Below are 19700 nucleotides of genomic sequence, written 5' to 3'. Positions count from 1 at the left end.
CTTTTAATGCAGGTTCATCTGTTTCTACGTAGAGGCTGGTTATTGGAGATGTTCTGTACGCGCCAGCTGCTAACCGTAATCCAAGGTTGTGTATGGGGTCTAATCGTTTAAAATAGGATGTCCTAGCCGAACCATATACTATACATCCGTACTCTAACTTGGAGCTTACCACGGAGCGGTAGATATACAGAAGGTATGCTCGGTCGTACCTCCACAGTTTCCGCGAGAGTACCTTTAGGACATTAAGTGCTTGGGCAGCTTTCTTTTTCAGATTGTTTATATGGGGAAGAAACGAAAGTTTTTTGTTAAATGTGATGCCCAAAAATGTATGTTCTTGTTTCACTGGTAGTATAGTCTGGTTGAGGTATAGCATGGGATCGGTCTGTAAGCCTCGTCTCAAAGAGAACACAACGGCCACTGTTTTTTGAGGAGAAAACTTAAAACCATTGCTGTCTGCCCAGGTAGCTAGTTTATTTAGTGTCAGTGGTAGTTTTCTCTCACAGGTGGATATGTTGGAGGAAGTGCATGCTATTTGCAGGTCATCTACGCCAAAGGAGTACATTATGGACTTTGGGATTACTGGAGCTAACGAGTTCATTTTCACTGTAAAGAGAGTTGTGCTTAGAATGCACCCCTGCGGCACACCGTTTTCTTGTGCGAAAGTCGTGGAGAATACTGTGCATAAACGGACTTGAAATGTACGGTTCTTCAGGAAGTCATTCAGGCAGCTCAGCATCCTGCCACGATCTGCTGGGTCGCGGAGGATACCGAACCTCCACGTGGTGTCGTAGGCCTTCTCCAGGTCGAAGACCCCGACACAGTGCTGCCTGTGGCTGAACGCCTCCCGGATTGTGTTCTCGAGGCGGACAATGTAATCGGTTGTTGATGATGCCTTTTTGAAGCAGCATTGATGTATATCGAGAAGTTGCCAGGATTCTAGGAAAAAGGTTAGTCTTATGTTTACAATGCTTTCAAAGGATTTTGCAATGCAACTGGTTAAGGCTATTGTCCTGTAACTGCTAGGACATGTGGGGGGTTTCCCTGATTTCAAAAAGGGCATTATTATGGCTTTTTTCCAAGCTTCTGGCATCTTGCCAGTCATCCATATTTTGTTAAACAAATTCAGCAATGCTTTTATGGCGGCTTGCGAGAGATGGGCAAGCATTTGATAGTGTACATTGTTAGGCCCCGGTGCTGTCCTTTTTTTCCAGAAGATAAGATAATTCATGTATTGTTATAAGTTATATGATCAGTCATCATCAGTTATATCATCATTTATATCATATATCATCAGTTATATCATATATCATATATATAATATATATAATATATATATATATATATATATATATATATATATATATATATATATATATATATATATATATATATATATATATATATATATATATATATATATATATATATCATATATCATATATCATCAGTTATATCATCAGTTATATCATATGATCAGTTATATCATCAGTCATCATTCATACCTGTCCAAAGGGGAAGCTTTTGTTTTTCTGCTATAGTTCTATGCTTTTGAAATGTGCGAGTATTGTTGGATGAGCTTGAAACGTTGGCAAAGTGCTCGCCTAAAATGTTCGCTTGTTCTTCTAATGTTGTTTGTGTTCCGGGTGGTGTCAGCATAGGACATGTATAAGGGGTAAAATCTCCAGTGAATTTTTGTACCTGTTCCCACTTTTTCTTGGAGGGCAAGGAGCTGTTTATAGAGGACACATATTTTTGCCATGAAGTTTTCTCCGAGTTTCTCCGCACATACCGCGCTATGGCTCTATCTTTCTTGAAGTTAATCAGGTTCTCAGGTGTCGGATATCTGCGGAGGATGCCCCACGCTTTACTTTGGTTTTTTTTTTTGTTTTTTTGCTAGTTTACATGCCTCCGTCCACCATACTTTGTGCTTTTTTTCTTGCGTGTCGTGGTGTTTGCGGGATGGCTAATAAAGCTGCTGAAATTATGCACGTGGTAAACCTTTCATTTATTTCTTCTACGGTCAAATCTTCAGCATATACTTTTTCTAATGCAGCATTTGTTCTAAAAACTGACCAATCGTCGAGGTAGAGTTTCCAGCGCCGTGCCCTCGATGAAATGATGGGTGTGGAGCATGATAGCTGTAAAATGGCGGACAAGTGATCGCTCCCCCTGGGGTCTTCTAAAACATCCCAATTAAAATCATTGAAAATGGATGGTGATGCTAAAGCAAGGTCCATGCAGCTCATGTTGCCCGAGCTGGGGCAGCAATACGCCTGCTTTCCTGTGTTAAATAGACATATATTGTTTGATAAAATAAAATCTTCTATGATTTGTCCTCTCGCGTCTGTTCGTTCACTACCCCAAAAAGAAGAGTGCCCGTTAAAATCCCCAACTACCACGTATGGCTCTGGCAATTGTTGGATAAGGTTTTCTAAGTCACAGACTGTGATCTTTAAGTGTGGTGGTAAGTATAATGAACAGACTGTGATTGTTTTGTGGCTGACTATGTTGACTGCAACTAGTCGCACCACTATGGAGACGTGTACCTCTGCCGATTCCGTCAGCGCGCTAATAATCCACAAAGAGTGGGACGACCGGCACGCAGATGATTTCGTGGCGTGGCCATCAAAGACTGCTTGGCTAAGCGAAGCAGACAATTTCTCCGGTAATGAAAACTTGCAAACCGGCTCGTGATGAAATTTCTCGTTTGTAACGCGCCATCCCACCATACCTGTAATCTATAAATACCGTACCGTTTATTGATAAATAATATATATGGTGGGATGGCGCTTTACAAACGACAGAATAATTACCATACCGTTTAGCCTCGCCGCGGTGGTGCAGTGGTTAAGACGCCCGATTACTGTACCGGAGTACCCGGGTTCGATCCCGACCGCCTGCGAGTGCGTTTCGGTGGAAGCGAAATGAAGTGGGCGGCCTTGTGCTGTGCGATGTCAGTGCACATTAAAGAGCCCCAGGCGGTCGAAATTCCCGGAGTCCTTTTTTTCCGGATCTTGAGCTTCTCTGGGACGCTAAACCCTAAAAACCAAGAACCGACCATACCGTTTATACAAACTCATATTTACACTTATACTCTACAGCGGCTATTAAACAACTCAAGAGTTACAAACATACTAAGCATTACTCAAGAGATACACACTCTAAATAAGAAAGCACGAAACGAAACGAATTCAGGTGCGTTGAATACAATAAGACGTTCAGAATACTGATCATAAGAAAACAGACGCCCTTATACACCAAGCCCCTAACAAGACTACCTCGCCCGCACGATCCCTTTTGATCGCCACTCCTCTCTCCGGTCCTATAGCATCGTCATTAGGAAAAAGTGTGCGTGCCCTCATTCCCCCGTGTTCTTACAACCTCCCTCAATACGTAACGAGAATGGAGGATGTGTGCTTATCAAAGATTAGGGCTAGGGCGGCCCTTACACCGTCGGTGACGTGCCATGGGGCTCTCAAGATGAAGCTGTGCCGAGCACATGCCTCAAGTGTCCAAGGCCAGTCGCCCAAGGCCAGTCGCTGAGGTGGATCTTCGCCCCTTTCACGGACATGCCCGGGGATTCAGACATCAAGAACAAGACAAGAGGTTTGGCTACCGGCTGATCGGGTTTGCAATTTTTCAAGCCATTTACACCCTCTTTCCTATGGAAGAAGATAACGTTCGCTTTCTTCCATGCGCCTGAGGTAATGAGACACTGTGTATACAAGGTGGTCAATTTTTCTTGAGAATCGAAGAGATTACTTTGTGGTAGAACGTCCGCCTCGCATTTGGAAGGTACCAGGTTCGATAACTGGCGCCGCCGCGTAAACGCCGGTTTTCCAATGGATACAAGATTTCTCCCGGCCTGGTGCTCGGCTCTTCCACGGTGAAATAAATGTATGGGAAAAGGGTTCGAACCAAACGTCCCTGCTGCCTCTACCATTTCCCATTATCATTCTAGTTACTTCGGCTACCGTGTAGATCTCTGCAGAATTATCTCGCTACAGTAATTGTCTTATTCATATTGGCAACGCCAGTGCACTTCTTTCTCTACCGCACACTCTATCTAATTTATTTTGATCACTTTTAGGCAGCTTCCGTTCTTTAGAGTGTGCTCGGTTCTCTTCAGTATTATACTTATGTCTGATCCCTTGTGCCTCGGTAAAGCTTTTATAGTTTTACCTAGTTATAGTCGGTCGGTGCGGTTAGAGACATACTTTCATACTTTGGCGTTTGTTAATCAGATATTTCGCCTCTTGAGAGAGTCTACCTGTATCCTGTCTGGCAGTCGTACACCGCCAACTTCTACTGCCCACTCCGCAATGACAGCTGTGAGATTTGCGCCCATTAACTTAACTCTAATGTGGTCAGCCTCGGTTAAAATCAGATATGCGTTCTGCAGCGAGATTCGAAATTCATCTGCATCCCCTTTTACCTCTAACTCGTTGACGGGCTTCTATAGCTTCCTCTGTTCCTTCTTCAAGTATAGACTCATTCGAAACCTTACCGTCTTGTGGTCGCTTCATCGCGCTTCTCTAGTACCTACACATCCTGCACAATGTCAAGTTGAGTGCACAGCGTGAAATCGATTTCATTTTTTATTTTTATCAGGCAGGTGAACGCGTTACTGAAAAGGAGCGGGAGCAAGTCATCAGTGACGGAGAGGACTGATGTACAGTTCTTTGTAAACCATCCGCCTACCAGAAAAGCTTCTCACAAAAAAAAAAAAAAAGAGGGGGGGGGGGGGGGGAGATATCTGAGATTGTGGCAACGTTTTCGTTACTATGTCTGCTGCCTTTGTCCTATTAGCGTAGTCCTGGCTGTTATCGAAAAACACCGACTAGCCCGCAAGAGTGTTCTGCTCTGCCCTCCAGAAGTAGCACCGTCCACTAACACGACCCGCCTCCAAAAAGAGAGAGAGAGAGCGAGCATACTTCCACGCCGCAGCCAAACGAAAGAAATGCATTGGGGAGATCAGCTGCGCTACAGGCACACCATCCACATGCTCCCCATCACCACCTTGTATCCCCATCCACCTTCCGCCTTCCACGAGCCATACCCGTCGCCCATATCTGTCCATAATCATCCACAAGAAAAATTCTGTCGCGTGTGTAAATACTTGGCTTAGAGTAAAAGCATTATTACATAAAAGCATGAATGTTGTCATCGAGAGTAAATATAACTGATCGCATTCTCGAATCAAGTTTTATGATCAGCCTGTCAATTTTTTTATTTATTTTTTACACTCACTGCGCCTCAGGGCAGCCTTCAACTAAATAGCTTTGTCAGGTTTTGTCCAAGGGCCTAACCGGTAAGTGCATGCGCTAAAAGCAGCATTAAGTACCAGTCCGTACATATGCGACCGCCTCAGACACTGCTCAAAATTCATTTCAAGATATTTAAGAGAGTTGCATCAATCTGTGACTTCACTGTATAAACGTCTCAAATAAATATTTTCTAGCTTGAAATCCGGCTTCTATCATAGCCTTCACTTTAGTTCCGCTCGTTTCGCCTTGCCTCCGTAACAAAGACGAAATACGAACTAGTCCAGAAATGCGCGCACCGCACTTCGTTCAAATTGTAATTCGTGCATGTAGAACTCCTTTCTCTCAAAACGATTAGAAACAGAAGCAGGGTGAGATGGTGCGTTACAAATTAGAAATTTCATCACGAGCCTGTTTTTCAAGTTTTCATTACAGGAGAAATTTTCTGCTCAGCTTAGCCAAGCAGCCTATGACGGCCACGCGATGAGATCATTTGCGTCCCGCTCGTCTCCCTCTTTGTGGATCATTGCCGCAGCGCGCTGACGGAAGAGGCGGAGGTACACGTCTCCACAGTGGAACAGCGATTCTTCTATTTACTTTCCCGCGCTGCTATAGCGGCGATTGTCAGAGCGCCCGAGCTCGAAGAGCCAGCGAGATAAACATCATTAGGAGTAATAAAGTGCTCGACGGCGTACGGCGTGAGTTCTCGCAATTCGCGCGACGTCGTGGTGTGTGCGTCATTCTTTAAAGCCCTGTTCTGCGGCGGTGGAACATTTCGCGAACGCGGATGCGGCCGTAGACTGGCGTCCGGGGACCGGCGGCGCTGGCTCTATGTGTGCGTCGTGCCCCGGGCAGAACACAATACGGTTCGCGACCCCGCCGTGATGATGAAGACGGGGCAGCACAGGTCAGCCGTTGCGCTATAGCTGTGCCCTTTTCGAGGATGCAGTGGTCTGCAAGACACCCGGATGGGGCCTCTCCCGACCCGGTGGCGCTGGACAAAGAAGCTCCGTTGGAAAGCATGCGCTGCGCCTTAACAATTCCGGACTGCAATCCGGTACCTCAAAGAGGAACATCCTATACCTCTACGTGGTCTCACTGCAACACGTGTCATCTTTTTTTTTTTTTCGATAAAGTTATTGTTTCAAGGCATAAAGGCAGGTTTTAAGGAAAAAGGGGAGGGAGTGCTAAATCAATGAGGAAAGATTGGCCAATCTAATGATGTCGATTAGAGACCGATGATTGGCCCCCTGCGTCTAAACAATATATGTGAGAATGGGTTCGGGGGCAGACCCGCTGCTGCAAGTGTCGAGTTCTTCTTGGCTTCAGCGCAGGGAAAGCCCAAAAATGGTGAATATCTACCATAGTGGTTTGGGAGTTGCATACAAGACACTCTGGGCGGGGATATATGTGGCGAAATTGAGGTCACGTCCGAGGGACGACAGGAGTGAGGGCAACTCCGATCCGGATCCTCTGAAGCGCGACCTCCTCTGCCGGCTAAAACCGTTGGGGGAGGATTACGCACAGGGAAGTAGGAGATCAAGTGTGCTGCGCCATGGTGATTCTTTCTTATGAGAAAGTGGTAGCATCATCTATGCTGTGCAACCGAAACATTGTGAGACCAGGGTCTCCGAATGAGTTGCAGAATCTGCAGAGCTTTGTGAACTCAGCAGATCACGTGGGACCCGCTCAATTCGGCTGAATTGCTGGATGAAAGCCGACTGAAGGCGCATATTCTGGCACATTTCTGCGCTGTTACTGGCGCTTTAGAGTATAGGAGTGTTGCTTGGAGGGCGTCAGCGCGGAGGACAATGTGGCCTCTAGAAAGCAAGGTACGGTGACTGCAGTTCGAAATGCGTCCAGTTCAGCATAGAAAAAAAGAGGTTCGTGAACAGAAACCTAGACGTCTTATTACCTGCAGGCTTGAAGGAGCAGTAAAGTAAGGTTGCCGTTTAGTAGCCCTGGATTCTGGCATCTACTTAAGCAATGATCGAGCCGCGGAGCAAGTGCGTATCTAGTTCCGTGATCCTCTAGTGAATAGATGGCACCGCATGGGTGGAGATTAGTCGACGAAGATGAATACGTTTGTTGTCGCCCAGCTGGACAAAAATCCATGGTAAAAGAATAGAAGAATAGGTGATGCGCGCGACAGTATGTTGTGTCATGAAGCATAAGCCCGGAGTGCTCGTGGGTGAGTGCAACAGAGTGGCCTTAAGGGTATACGAGTATCACGCCGCTGCTACACCAGCTCATCTAGTGTGTTGAGAAAAAAAAGAAATTAAGGCGACAAATGAGACGCCCAGTGGGACAAACATAGCGCATGTCACTGCAAGGACGCCCTCTTTTTCCGCATACATATATGCGCGAGGCCTACAGGCCTACAGGCTGACGCTGTTGACGACCTACTGACCAATGCTGCGTCACAAGATCGAGAAACGGCCACGCGACCACCTCTGTAGTCTCACCGCGCTGTCGATATGGAACGTACGTGCGAGATTGGAGAGTCGGACGGCAGCAAGCTTTTGTTGCCTTACCGGAGTTTGTGGGAGGGAAAGACGCGAGGCGTTGAGCGTGAGTTAAACGACAAAGAACTGCCGATTGGCGCGGTTGTCCTCGAGTGAATATCGCCACTGCGGGCGCGAATCGCGTTCGCTGTGTAGAGCTCTGTAGCAAGAGCGCGGTTGGAAATGGCAAGGAAGAAAATAAAGAGAACAAAGTCAGTGAGAGAGAAGAAAGAAGATTGAGAAGTGACGATGTAGCGGTCAGCAGCAATGGCAGCAACACCACGCCCTTGAGGAACAAATATCGTCCAGGTGGGGAGTGGGAAGGTCTGAAATGGCCATTACGGAGAGCACGACGAAGGTCATGTATGTGTCTGTGTTCTCACGCACGTGCGAGCGTAGTCGCTAACCTCTCTGTCAGCGTTCACGGCGGGATTTTCCAAAGGTTCTCGCGCTCCTTGGAGATGGAAAAATACAGAAAACAAACAAAATCGACGCCTGTATACACATTCTCGGAGCGTGTGGCCGTTCATTTCCTGACGACAATTACTGAGGAGCAGCGCCGGGCGGCGATGGTGGTATTTAGGCAAAGGGGTCTAGGTCCTATGACCCACGCTGTAGCCAGACTGGCCCACTTTGATCGCCGCCTGACACTATTTATTGAGACGCTGTCAATGCGGCCTCCGGTCCTTTCTGTTTTTGTTTGTTGGTTGACACTCGCACCTGCCCTTGCGGCAGCGGAACGCCAAATTTCATCGCCTCCGTCTGAAACCGCAAAATACTGGTTCCTTGCATATGAGGCAAGGAACCTGTATCTATCGACTCGACCGTATCACAGCAAAAACAAAAATAACAAAAGGGTTTGGGACGGATCATAAAAGAATGTTGTTAATCCGATGACGTGAAGGCTCCTGTTCAGAGGAAAATGGAGTCAGCGTTGGTTGTCGGCGCCACCAGCGAAAATTCGCCGGCATATCCCTGGTAAGAAGTAGTTGATAAGTGACAGGACCGGGCATTAATTGGTCTTGGTTGGTTGGTTGTACAACTTTTAATTCCATCGGAAACGGGGAGTCGTGCGCCCGCGGATTAGAGGCTGGCAGGTAGCCCTTGGCTTCTTGCGGCCTCTTCCGCCAGATGGACGGTGCGGTGCTGGATCGCAGGGTCCGCGCTTCGCAGCAGGGTATCCCAGGCTTCTCTACTTGTAATATTTTGCCCTATCCCTGGAGATTGTGGGCACTCCCAAATTATGCGGTCGAGGGTCCCTCTCGCCCCACAGTGTTTGCAGAGATCATTGTCCCTAAAGTCTGGTAGCGCGTGAAACGCCCAGACCGGGTTCATGAACGTATTAGTTTGTAGCCGCCTCCACGCGACAGCTTCTCTATTATTATACTATTATTAAGTCTAACATCTGGCATTTGTGTGACGTCACAAGACTGCATGCACGACATGGACGAGTTGGCCCGTACTTTTCGGAGGGTGCGATGGGAATCGAATTCGGGGTTTTGAATCTCGAGCGCGACCACGCACGCTTGCTTGTACGTCTTGCTTAGAACGGGGCTTTATATCCATGCCGCGTGGTCTTTAGCACTCTGGCAGCTTACGACTAATAGAGACGCAAATGGGGTGCAGAGTTAAGATAGTAGAAAAATGCTCGTGTGCGCAAAAAAAAAAAAAAAAGAAAAACAATGTCCGCAATGTGAGCCCCAGACGGGAGCCATTAACACTATCACGTCACACCCTTAAAAACGGAGCTTAACTGCCCCCCCCCTCTCTCTCTATATCTCTCTCTCTTTTTAAGCCGTTACCCAACTATTACATGATGGCGTTGTTGTTGTTGTGGCTGTGGGAAGAAGGAAGAGAAAATGCACGGGCCTGCTACTGGCTCTGTAGCTGAGCCACCTCCACTGCCTCGTGCGGACAGAAGAGAAAATAGAGAAGAAACGAAAAATTAGAGGGAGAGAAAGACGCGCGCCGCAACAACAGCCGTCGTCCACCACCAAAGCGGTGGCGGGTGCAATGACGGCCTACAAAAGATAAAAATTTGGTGGCAGGCTAGCCCCCGCCGCAAGCCGCGGTGACCGACCTGTCCCAGCCCCCTCATTAGAGCGAGCTACGTGATGGCGTAGATTTTAATATTCGGGTGGCCCTTCACGAGGCGGAACACTCGCGCAAGTACCTTCCATCGCCCTTTACTTGTCATTAAAAATTTCGAGACAATTAGGACGTCCGCTCACGTGCATGTATGAAGGAGAAACTTAGCTCGCGCAAAGGCGTCCGATTAGAAAAAATGCGCTGCGCTAGATCACGTGGTGTAGTGAAATAATTAGGGCATTCAATCAGAGGGGCATAAGTCAGTTCTAATCCTTATCGCTTAATTAGACTAGCAGACTCGTGTCAATTAGTCAGCTAAACGGTATGACACCATCTGGAACGCCGCACGAAGAACGGTTGCGCCACAATTTTGATACTAGTGAGAGGAAATTTGACAAATCTGGCGTCACATGAGGACCGTTGGTGATGCCCCAAGAGTAAATGGCGCGCCAGGGGCGGAAGGGGGGAAAGAGTCCGGGCACAGGAGTATCTGCTGTGCATGCTATTGTCCAACGTTCTCGCTACTTCGGTGGCTTGACAACGACTGGCGTCACTGTGACACGAGCGGGGAACTCGAAACCGCGACTTTATGCGCGTAAATATGACACATATGGCACATAGTCGTACATTGTTCTCTTTGAGGTGTGCTTGCTTGGTTTTAACTTGGTCTGGCTTGAAGATCAAGAGTACAAAGCGAAGCGAAACTCTAGGTTGTACCTGGGGTAGTAAATCTTAAGCTATAGCTCTAAAGCGACCCGTGGCATCGGCTGATTGTCCCGGTCAGTGGACGGAAATAAAAAGGATGACGTTACGGTGTACATGAGCTAATGTCTTTCTGATTGAGGTTCTATTTCATATTTAGTATTTATTAGGCCCTCTAACGATTGGTAGAGGGTCGATGGGTGCGATGGGTGATCATTTGGGGTATTTGGATGCTAGATCACGGAGTTTCATGTCCTAAGGCCGCTGAGAGCAGGAGGTCAAGGATCGTGGCGCATTGAGACGTGCGGAAGGGCTAATGCGTTTTCTGGTGCCTCGCTCGGCAGGAGCAGTCGGGTCGTCGCATGGCTGGTGGCAAGGCGACGGAAAATAGATATCTACCCAGTCGCGTCAAGTTGGGCAAGTCATGCGGCCGACACAGACCAAAAGCGCTTGGCCGGCAGACATCACAGACCAAAGGTATACTGAACCTCACGAAACTGGTGGTAATGACTGCCAAAGCCTCCGCAAAATGTTACACTATAGGCAGTGACGTGATAACATGAAAGGCAATTATGTCATACTTCCTTGTATATAGTTTCTGTTCCCTGATTAAACAACGTCTAAGCATTGAAGGGGGCAGTTCCCAAGGCTTTTATGGTGAATCCGAAAGAGAATAATGGAACATCTACCTGCTCATATTTCAGATAACTATAGACGAAATTACTCAGAGTAATTTAGCAAGAAAGCTAGCATAAACTTTCTTAATACGATCTTATTTCGTATTTACTATTTATCACATTCCTATAATTTCCATAACCTGATCAATGCCTCCAGTCGTATTATCACTAAGTCAATAACTTCAATTGGCCATCTAATAATTAATATGCACTCCGGATCAAAGGTCGCAATAATCCCGTTGCCGATCATCTCCCAGTCTATGTTTCAAGCGATGGCATCAGTAGACACACATGGGTTAAGGAATATCCACAACAAATTATTAACAACTGCGCCAGCCCATTCTGTCAATAGCTTTGGAATACAGGTTAGCGCATATAAGTTATATGTTGTAATGCAGCACTATAGTCCTAACCCTCATGTTCTGATACAAAAGAGGCATTCTTACAGGTGTATTACATTATTCGCCCACAGTAGAGCAATTTTAACGCAGCGTTCGAATTAACAAAAGTAATTTTGCTAATAAAAAGTCGGAAACGAACAAATTATGCTTCCTACAAAACTTCGCAATATTACATTAATTACATGAACGCCATAATTCTAAATACATGATTTGTCTGCTTTATCATGAGCCTAGCTTGAACACTTCTAAACGTCGTAACACTTTTGAAGTTCCCTAATTACCTCATATTTACCACATTCATTTACTGTTCATAACAGAACTTACGACAAGCAGCGTGTGTCCTACACATAAAGAAAAGTTGGTCGACTTCTGATATTATCAGGCAGTAGATGGCTCGTCGGCACCTTAAAATGCTTACATATTAAGGCTGATGTCTGGACAGAACGATGAGACAATATTTCGTTGAGAAAATATATTGCGCAGCAAAAATATACCTGGCCATGGAGAATGGCTCTCACGCTGTAAAATGGACAGCTTTTCTTACAAATGCTGCTGCGAATAGCAGGAAATATTTTTCAAGAATATTCTTCAAACGCTTCATTGTAAATGCATACGTCAGTGTTGTAGAGCGCTTCTAATTCTTGAAGATTTGTAAATTTTGTTCTCTTTTTGAAAAAAAAAAAAAAGAAATAACGCACCGATTTTTTTTCTGGTAATCTTGAACGTCTTGACCTAACTGAATTGAAATAAGCTTCCCTTTAACGTCTCATTTTACACGAACATATATGTTACTAAGTGACATGAATAAATGAAATAAATAATTAATTAATTAATTAATTGAAGGGATGGCTCTCGACCGCTGTTTAGGTAATTAGAGAATTAGGAGGGATGGGATTATCAGGGAATAAAAATTCCCTGATACGTTATTCACAGCTAAGCTAAAATTATTGCTTAAGCTTCACGAAAGCACAGAACCGCAAGTACATTGGATGGCTATGAAGAACATTTGTGTTTTCTTTTATATCCTGCTCATATGTTCTTCATTATATACATATTCATAAGTGTTATTACATGCTGTATAATATTTCGCCTAAAGATATTTTTACACACATCGACGTTTTAAACAGATTTGGAACGCCTGAAAATTTTAAGTCATTTCTCTTTACCACACAGTGCACGAAGCTATCATTTCCAATTTCGACCTTTCATTTCTTTTTCTTCTTTATTTTTCTTCAGACTTTGCGCAACGATAGCGTTTCGTAAACTTACAGTGGAAGCCTTAATCTCAGCAGAAGTAAAACTTTAACTATACTTTGCACTGTGTTCTGTACAAAAATGCGGCATGTTCCTATAGTGCGGTCGAGTATGAACACAGTAAACTATCATATGTTGTCTGCAGAATGCATGAGAAATTTTTAAACACCAAAGTCTGCTCTGCTGTACGATATGTGTTTAAAGTTACACAATATAGATTTTCTTTTTCATTTTCTCAAAAGCCGCATTTCCAATCATATCCATCCTACTGATTCGACGATCGTCTACGCAGACGCATCACGAATTAGCATTGGAGCGGCTGCTTACTCAGTTGAGAGCGGTAGCGAGGTGGTGACACGCTATTCGTCCTTACACTGATCCTCCTCCTACAGCAACCTTAGAGACCCTACCAATAATCACCAGTATTCAAGACCTCTCGCAAGAACCCCGTAACCCTTGAGGATATACCACATACACTGATTGTATGCAAGCTATACGTGCCATTCATACCGGTCGTATTCCTGCAGAACAACAGGATAATCTACATAAAGCTCTTGCCAAACTACATCTTCACACTGTCACACTCAAGTGGATTCCTGGTCATACTAGAATCCCAGGCAATGAGGTAGTGCATCGTCTCGCCAGCGAACTTCAGCACCGGGCGCCTGCGATTCCCTCCCTTATTCGCTCATGTTGTAAGCTACTCTAACTCTTCATTGAAAAAAAAAAAAAAAAAAAAAAAGTCAATCTTCATTATGGCTGCATTAGAAAATATCTTCGTACACTACCTTTCTAGTCAAATCCCTCACTACCACGCAACTACAAATGATTCGGCGCATGCACCTAAATACACTCCATCTTTTCTCTATCATATCCAAGAAGGTCATATTTCATATACAATATCGTATCAAACGTTTTCCCGCATTCCCGAGTTGTCCTGAACCTTGTACTAAATTAGAACACCTGTAAAGAAGACAAAGAACAGAAAACGCTGCGGCATCGCCATCACCATCGCTTGTCTCCGGCGCCCATCTCGCTCGCGCTGAAGCTGTGCCCTGCGGCTGGTAATTCGATCCCTTGTGCCCAAAGTACTGCCAGCGCTAGACGTTCCAACCAACCATTAAATCCACATTTCACTTGGTGGAGGTCAATCTGAAGTTCCCTGTACCCATCTCGCCCTGGAACTTCGCAGCAGAACATTGACTACCCCAATGACGGAGCCGACTTCATTGCACCTGCCTCCGCCCGTCACCTGCACAGGTGCGCTCCGTCAACGGGACCCGACTACCTTCAGCGGAAGCAGCGATGACGACGTCGACGATTGGCTGACCACTTACGAACGGGTCAGCCGTCACAATAACTGGGACGACAACCGTAAGCTCACCAATGTCATCTTTTACTTGAGCGACGTCGCTAATCTGTGGTTTCGAAACCACGAGTCGGACTTTTCCACCTGGGCGAATTTCAAGACTAAATTTTCTGATGTCTTTGGCCGCCCCGCCGTCCGAAAACTCCGCGCGGAACAGCGTCTTCGATCGCGACTACAGCTGCCCGGTGAAACGTTCACCAGTTATATTGAGGACATTGTTGATTTGTGTCGCCGCGTTGACCCGACCATGACCGAGGCCGTTAAGATACGTCATGTCCTCACAGGAATTGATGCCGGCGCTTTCAACATGCTTATCGCCAAAGGTCCCAATACGGTCAAGGAAATATACGACCTATGTCAAAGCTACGACGAACTCCGCAAGGAGCGTGCTTTGATTCGCCAGCCTGATGCATCACTCGCTGGATTAGCCGCGGAGAGGGAGTCATCTAGCCTCTCTGAAGACATCAAGGCTTTTATACGTCAGGAGGTCGCGCGCCAACTGTCCCTGCAGCCATATCTTAAGGAGTCGTCAACAACTGGCCTTGTTCCGGAGCTTCGCCATGCAATCCAGCAGCATGTCTCTGAAGTCCTCCCTAATCCTGTTCCTCAATCAGCTCCGGTCGCACCCTCAATGCCGTTACTCACGCCCACAGTTTCATCGTCCGGCGTTGCGCCACTGAGCTACGCTCCAGCATTCGCGCCGGCTCCTCCTCAAGTATTGCGTCGCACGTATGCCGAAGTCACTTCAAGTCCACCGCCTGAGCCAGCATATGCCTATGCTTCGCCCCCCATGCGGTCCGCACCAACAGCCTTTGCTCCCCCCTTGCGTCAGACACCATCTCCATGGCGCACTGCGGACAACAGGCCTATTTGCTACCACTGCGGCATCCCCGGACACACTACACGCTACTGCCGGCGCCGAATAAATATGGCCTTTGCTGCACGGCCTGCGCCACCTTATTTGGCCCCCCAGTTCCCAGTCCCATCGGGTCCTCCAACAGCACCCCCTGAACCTCCGGACTTCCGCCCTCGTCGTTCGCCATCACCACGTCGCCGCTCCATTTCGCCAATGCGCCGACGACCCGCTACCCAGCCGGAAAACTGACCGCCGCAGTTCGCGAGGCACGAACTGCGTATCCGACCGAATTTCAAAGTCCTCGTCTTAATCCCGCGAATGTTATTCCTGTCATCGTTGAAGGTGTTCATACTCTTGCGCTCGTCGACACCGGTGCCGCTGTATCAGTTATCAGCCAAAAACTCTGCCGCTCCATCCGAAAGGTGACTACGCCTCTCGAGGGACTATCGCTTCGTACCGCATCCGCTCACAGTATACAGCCGACAGCTATCTGCACTGCTCGCGTCGTCATTGCTGCAGCCTTGTACATCATCGAATTCGTCGTTCTCTCCACATGTTCTCATGACGTCATTCTCGGCTGGGATTTCCTGTCCCAGCATCATGCTATCATTGACTGCGCCAGTCCTCAAGTAGAGCTTATTGAATCGAGTGATGCACCGTCTGATGCCCTGCTCCACGAGCCGTGTCCTCGTTTTGCGACCAAACTCCTCGTAGCACATGACACAACCATCCCACCCGTTAGCGCTGTTCTGGTTCCCCTCACTGCCTCTTTTACCACCGCCGCGACAGTCCTCTTTGTGCCCTCTAACGTTGTCTGCCGCCGCCGCCACTTACCGCTGCCGTTTGCCGTCCTTGACATGAAAAACGGCGCTAGCACACTTCTGGTATCCAATCCTCTTCCCTCTCCCGCTATGTTGATCGAAGGGGAGTGCCTCGGCCGCATCGAGCCCGTGGACCTTCTGTTCACCTTTGATGATGTGTCATTCCCTGTTTGCCAAGTTGACGCCTTGACTCCAACTCGTGTGGCTTCAGATCCGCTACAGCGGGACCTTTTTGACCATTCCGTGGACAGCGCTCTAGAACCGCGCCACCGCGAGCAACTTCTTGACCTTCTACACCAATTCCGCGCCTCCTTCGACATTCCGCAATCTTCCTTGGGCCGCACGACGACCGTTTCCCACCTCATCGACACTGGCGCTCACCCACCTCTCCATCAGCGGCCGTATCGGGTGTCCCCGACTGAGCGCCGTGTTATTGCCCAACAAGTCGATGACATGCTGCAACGCGGAGTAATTAGAGAATCCTGTAGCCCATGGTCGTCTCCTGTGGTTCTAGTTAAAAAGAAGGATGGCTCCATACGATTTTGTGTTGATTATCGCCGCCTCAACAAAATCACTCGTCGTGATGTGTACCCCCTCCCACGAATCGACGATGCCCTAGACTGTTTGCAAGGCGCAGAATTCTTTTCCTCACTCGATTTACGCTCCGGGTATTGGCAGGTGCCCATGGCAGAGGCGGATCGTCCTAAGACCGCCTTTATTACTCCAGACGGACTATACGAATTTAATGTTATGCCATTCGGACTCTGTAACGCCCCAGCCACATTTGAAAGAATGATGGACACTGTACTGCGCGGCCTGAAATGGAACATCTGTTTATGCTACCTCGATGATATCGTCGTCTTTTCAACCGACTTCCCGACCCACCTGACTCGACTTCGCCAGGTCTTCACCTGCCTAACCCGCGCCGGTCTTCAACTCAACCTCAAAAAGTGCCGCTTTGGTGCCCGCCAGCTCACAATACTCGGACATGTTGTGTGTAAAGATGGAGTTCTGCCTGATCCTGAGAAGCTGCGCGCCGTCGCTGACTTTCCGAAACCGACCACTTTGAAACAACTGCGAAGCTTCGTGGGCCTCTGCTCGTACTTTCGTCGTTTTGTTCGGAATTTCGCAACCATCATAGCCCCCCTTACACAGCTCTTGAAAGGCACCCCTAACCTCTCCTCTTGGTCGCCAGCCTGCGATGATGCATTCGCGACACTGCGCAATGTTCTCACGTCACCCCCAATCCTTCGCCATTACGACCCTACTGCACCTACAGAACTTCACACCGATGCCAGTGGTGTTGGCCTCGGCGCCGTCCTCGCCCAGCGCAAGCCTGGCTTCTCCGAATACGTTGTCGCATACGCAAGCCGTGCTCTCACCAAAGCCGAGTCCAACTACTCCGTTACCGAAAAAGAGTGCTTAGCAATCGTGTGGGCTGTAACGAAGTTCCGCCCTTACTTATACGGCCACTCCTTCGAGGTAGTTACAGATCATCACGCTCTCTGCTGGCTCGCGTCTCTCAAGGATCCGTCTGGCCGTCTCGGGCGCTGGGCTCTCAGGCTTCAGGAATACGACATCCGTGTAGTGTACCGCTCTGGCCGCAAGCACTCTGACGCCGACGCTCTTTCTCGGTCACCGGTGCGCTCGCCTAACTCATCGTCCCCTCCTCAAGCATTCTTGTCAGCACTCACCATTGAGGATATGCCTTTCGAGCAACGACAAGATCCTTGGGTTTCTAACCTGCTGGATATCCTTGGCACTACTTCCGCGGCTACGCATCCTCGGGCACTCCGCCGACAGGCCTCCCATTTCGCCATTCGGGACGGCCTTCTCTACCGCAGGAACTACAACTCAGACGGCAGAACGTGGCTTCTTGTCATTCCGCGCCACCTCCGCTCCGAGGTTTGTGCCCACCATCACATTAACCCTCAAAGCGCTCATGCCGGCGTCCTCAAAACCTATGATCGAATTCGTCAGAGGTACTACTGGCGGGGAATGTACAATTTCGTACGGCGCTACATTCGCTCTTGTACCGCCTGTCAACAACGCAAGATTCCTCGCCACCCCGCTGGCCCTCTCCAGCCTTTACCTTGTCCAGCTCGCCCGTTTGATCGCGTGGGAATCGACCTTTATGGTCCGCTACCATGCACGGCCGCTGGTAACCGATGGGTCATCGTCGCAGTCGATCACCTGACCCGTTACGCCGAGACTGCTGCACTTTCCGCGGCGACAGCCCGAGAGGTAGCCCATTTTCTTCTACACCACTTCATTCTTCGACACGGCGCCCCTCGCGAGCTACTGAGTGACAGAGGTCGTGTCTTTCTTTCCGAAGTAGTTCAAGAGCTCCTGTCGTCTTGCAAATCGATACATCGGGCTACAACCGCGTACCACCCACAAACAAACGGCCTCACGGAGCGCTTCAACCGTACGCTTGGGGACATGCTCGCAATGTATGTTACATCTGAATCGGGAAGCTCCAACTGGGACCAGGTACTGCCATTCGTAACGTTCGCGTACAACACAGCCACCCAAGCAACAACTGGGTTTTCGCCCTTCTTTCTCTTATATGGCCGTGAACCATCTTGTACTCTGGACACAATTTTGCCATACCATCCAGATGCCTCTGAGTACAGTGCCTTGTCAGATATTGCACAGAAGGCCGAGGAATGCCGGCAGCTAGCTCGCACGTTTACCTCCAACACTCAAGGCTATCGCAAAGATCAGCATGATACCGATACCCCTGCTCCCACGTTCCTGGCCGACAGCTTCGTTTGGCTATGCGTTCCTGCCACCAACAAACTAGACACCAAATACCACGGACCTTATCGCGTCTTGGAACGCACATCCCCTGTGAACTACGTCATCGAGCCAGTCACCCCTTCTTCCGACCACCGCCGTCGCGGCCGCGAGGTTGTCCACGTTAGCCGCCTCAAGCCATATTACAACCCTCTGGTCGTCTCTTCTCCCTGAGTCGCCAGGATGGCGACTTCTTCACGCGGGGGAAATGTAAAGAAGACAAAGAACAGAAAACGCTGCGGCATCGCCATCACCATCGCTTGTCTCCGGCGCCCATCTCGCTCGCGCTGAAGCTGTGCCCTGCGGCTGGTAATTCGATCCCTTGTGCCCAAAGTACTGCCAGCGCTAGACGTTCCAACCAACCATTAAATCCACATTTCACACCGCATTTTGCCTTGCTCCGTTGCAAATCCGTCCCCTCATTTTCTACACCGTTCTCCCTAACGTGGCGGGCTTGGCTAGCCTCGGACCAGCTGACGGACCGGTTGGCCTTAGTGACCCTGACTCAGGGAATTCTCGACGCTTAATAATGCTTCTTAATAAAGTTTTTTCCCTCTCCTTCTTCTTTCTCAATCGGCGTCCACGCGCAGCTATTCGTTGAGAAATCTGCATATGAAAAATCTGCATTTGATAAGTTGTTTTGCCGCAGTTCACAATAAAATTAGTATTCCTGCACGTGGCATCATCAAGGAAATGACAACCTCTCCTACGTTATAAAGGACAGAAAATGGGTCTGCATTTCATTCAAGCGGTTCCATTATAGCGATGAGTAATGAGGGGAAACTAACTAAAAGAACTTTCAAAAGTTTTTTTTTTTTTTTTTTTTCATGAACTACGATATCAGTTCTGAAATCTTTAAAACCTGGCTCGCCTTCTATTTTGCCTTCAGCTTCACAGTTTAGTCATGCGCCCTGACATCAAAGATAAAAAGTATATTGGATAATTTCATTTCAATAATCATACAT

At 47.9% G+C, this 19700-nt stretch overlaps 1 protein-coding gene across 1 annotated transcript in view; it reads right to left on the bottom strand.

The window, feature by feature from the left end:
• Window positions 1-19700, bottom strand: part of LOC146199202 (uncharacterized) — a 220516-nt gene that overhangs the window by 180402 nt on the left and 20414 nt on the right. The gene's annotated exons all lie outside the window — the stretch shown is intronic.

This window comes from Amblyomma maculatum, chromosome 2 (assembly GCF_055883805.1).
Source record: "Amblyomma maculatum isolate TAMU_Amacu chromosome 2, ASM5588380v1, whole genome shotgun sequence".
NCBI lineage: Eukaryota > Metazoa > Arthropoda > Arachnida > Ixodida > Ixodidae > Amblyomma > Amblyomma maculatum.
This window is presented reverse-complemented; position numbering and strand designations above follow the sequence as displayed.